Here is a 4,018-nt window from a genome sequence, read left to right as displayed (position 1 = left end):
AATACAGCTTGCTGTTGCCACAGACCAAATCTAAGGCTGGTGCAAAGTCCTTTCCAGACCTTGGTAACATAATGGTGGAACAATACTGTAGACAAGGCCATCAGAGCAAAGAAACAGGTCTGGAAGGCCTGGAAGAGTGGAGGCAGTGGGGAACTGTATCAGATAGCTAGAAGGAAAGCTAGGAGACAAGTATATCTAGCCAATGGAGAAGCAGAAAGAATTTTGTTCATGTTCAGTGTCTTGAGGACCAAAGAATTGAAGTATTTTGGATTGCAAGACTGTGTGAGAGAAAATTGTGATGTCACAGGAGAGAAATGTGCCTGCATGGATGATGGTGGACTTGCTTTTAAAGAGTCTGGAAAGAAAGAGGCTTGGAGTTGCCATTGTGAAAGACTGCTGAACATGGAGAATAAATGGGAGGAGAGTCTGCCAAATGTTGACCTGATTGAGGGACCAGCTAGCTGAATCGACAGTACCCAGGTAGATAAAGCAATTAAGGATATGAAGACAGGGAAAGCCCCTGGCCCATCAGGAATCACTGCTGAAATGCTTAAAATATCTGGTGGTGTGGGTTATGGTCTGGTCACTTGCATTGTAAATCAGGTAGTTTGTGAAAGAGTTATACCCAATGACTGGTGTAACAGCACTGTAGTTAACTGCTACAAAGGTAAAGGTGATACCTTAGAAATGATTACAGAGGTATCAAATTGTTGGATCAGGTGATAAAATTTGTGGAGAGAGTCATAGACCAGCTAGGGAGAGAGTTAATCTAGATGAGATGCAGCTTGATTTTGTGCCAGGTAGAAGCACTACTGATGCTATATTTCTGGTAAGGCAGCTGCAGGAGAAATACCTAGCCAAAGATAAACCACTGTACTTGGTTTTTGTTGACTTGGAGAAAGCTTTTGACAGAGTCCCCCAATCCCTTTTCTAGTGGTCAACTAGGAATGCATAAATGGTTGGTGAGAACTGTACAAGCCTTGCACAAGGATGCTACCACTAAGGTGAGGGTTTGCAATGAGTGCAGTGAAGAATTCATAGTACAAGTAGGGTTTCACCAAGGATCAGTGCTCAGACCCCTCTTGTTCATCATAGTCCTCCAGGCAATAACAGAAGAATTCAAGATAGGTTGCCCTTGGGATCTCCTCTATTCTGATGACCTTGCTCTTATAGCTGAATCATTACCTGAACTAGAGAAGATCTAGAATGAAAGGACATTAGAGTTAACCTAGCAAAAACCAGTCATAGTAAGTAGGAAGGCTATCAAATCACAAGTCCCTTCAGATAGATGGCCCTGCTCAATTTGCAGAAAAAGTGTAGGTAGAAACTCCATAAGATGCACACAGTGTAAGCTTTGGATACATAGAATGTGCAGTAACATCAGAGGATGGTTAACAGGGAAACTAATGTTTTACATGTGAAAGGTGCCCTGAAAATGCGCAGAAAAAGGACTCCATCTACTGCAAGGAGGGCAAGCTAGAGGTAGTAGATAGTTTCTGTTACCTAGTGGAGGTGGATGCTCCGAGAGTGCAGCTGTGAGAATAAGACTAGGCTGGGCAAAGTCCAGAGAACTCCTAGCCCTGCTGGCAACAAAGGGTCTCTCTCTCAGAGTGAAAGAGAAAATGTTTGATGTCTGTGTGCAAACAGCTATGCTGCATGGCAGTGAAACATTGACTATGACAGCTGAGGATATGCAAAGGCTTGAAAGAAATGAAGCCAGTATGCTTTGCTGGATGTGTAATGTCAGTGTGAATGTTTGACAAAATGTAAGCATCTTGAGAGAAAAGTTAGGCTTAAGAGGAATCATATGTGCTGTGCAAGAGAGATGACTGTGCTGGTATGGTCATGTGATGCTTATGGACGAGGACAGCTGTATAAAGAAGTGCCAATCTCTAACTGTGGAGAACCTGTGGTAGAGGTAGATCCAGGAAGACATAGGACAAGGTGGTGAAGCATGATCTTTGAACTTTGAGCCTCACAGAGGCAATGACTAGTGACTGAGACCTTTGGTGATGTACTATACTTGAAAGAACCCATCAAGCCAAGTGCACCCATGGCACGAAAAGATCATCCTTTGAAAGTTGGGCCTGAAGGATGCAAAGTGGCTGAGTTCCTCTCGAGTTTTGGACCTCATGGAGGCAATGACCAAGACCTTCAGCATTATGTTGTGCTTGAAAAGAAGACCCATCAAACTATGCAAAATTGCAGTCGTGACAGATACTGGTGTCACACAAATTGGCACCCATGTCAATGGCACATAAAAGCACCCATTACAATCTCAGAGTGGTTGGCATTAGGAAGGGCATCCAGCCATAGAAAACCATGCCAAATCAGACTGGAGTCTGGTGCAGCCTTCCAGCATGCCAGCCCAGTCAAACCGTCCAACCCAAGCCAGCATGGACAAGGGACATTAAATGATGATGATGACGGTAATGATAATATTGTTGCTATTATGCAAACGTTTCCTAAGTCCAAAACGTTGCTTTATGAGAAAATGAAAAAATAGTTTCACCATTCCATTTCTGTTTACATTAGCAACAATTTCAGCTTAACAATAATACTTTGTTGGGTGCATAAAATCGTAACTCCATGCATTTATGATGTTTGCAGTCAGAAATAGTTTTGGAAAAAAAGTTGTATGTGGGACTTTCTACACTTTTGAAAAATACTGAACCGTTGTATGACACTTTGACAATTTCCATATCTAGGCATCTGAAGCAGCTGCAGATACAATAGTTTGACTGAAAGAACTGACTATAATTGCAAGCAAAATTAGATATTGAAAAAAAAAATTTTTGGCCAAATGTGGACATACAACAAACACACACACACACACACACACATATATATATATTATGTTTGGAAATGATGTATAGGTATTATATATTAGAAGAAATAAGGTATTCAGAAATCTGGATGATTTTATATTTACAGAGTTTTATTAATATGTCACATGCTTTTATAAATCATATATTAGCGCTTTCATCCACTCTAGTGGATTCTTCAGATTTATATATTCTTCATATATATATATATATATATATATATATATATATATATCCATTATATATATATATAATTTGAAAAATTATAATGTATAACGATGAAACATGTGTTATTCATCTCTTAATTATATGTTAGTGTTATGGTGAGGTCACTGATGAGAAATTTAACCTAGAAAAGTACTTTATTTACTAAAAAAATTTTGAAACCTAGGTCTGACCAGATTAAAATAATGAGGTAGAAGTTTTTTATTTTTCATTCCTTTTGAAGATTGCTCTTAAATATGGTTTTGGACATTTTGACTACTTCTTCTAGCATGTAAAAACTGCCTGTTGAAGGCAGTTTTCTCTTGTGTTTAAATGTACACTATTTTATATATATATATATATATATATATACATACATAAATATATATATGTATGTGTGTATATATATATATATATATGTGTATATATATATATGCATGTATGTATATCAATGATATATGTATCAATGATCTCTTTCATTTCTTTCATCTATTTTTCCCAATGCAAGAAATATCTAACTCTGAAATATTTCAAAATTGGTTACATTTTCCAAGATGACAGATCTATTCCATAACCATAACCATTCAATATGATTAATTCTTTTCATTATTAAATCTAATTCATTTTTGAAATGCTTAAAATTCTATAAATCTATTCATACATTTTTGGAACGACAACAAACTGTCTGGATGAGAGATATGATTTGCTTCTGGTTATAAGTGGATCGTTTGAAGACATAGTGAAATTGTGGACTAAATGACCTGGCAGTATTCAATTATATTCTTTAAAGTACTGCTTTTCAAACCATCTGGACTTGGTAAAATAAGTTCCATTCAAGCACCAAAATCAATTAAAGCCCCAGTCCCTGGGAAAGTGTGATCTTGTTAGAAATAATAACAATGTAATAATGATAATAAAAGCAATAATGACACTACTACTACTACTGCTGCTGCTGCTGCTACTACTACTACTACTACTACTACTACTAC

This window comes from Octopus sinensis, linkage group LG9, assembly GCF_006345805.1.
Source record: "Octopus sinensis linkage group LG9, ASM634580v1, whole genome shotgun sequence".
In the NCBI taxonomy this organism is placed as follows: Eukaryota; Metazoa; Mollusca; class Cephalopoda; order Octopoda; family Octopodidae; genus Octopus; species Octopus sinensis.
The sequence above is the reverse complement of the archived record's forward strand: the minus strand, read 5'-3'. Positions refer to the sequence as shown.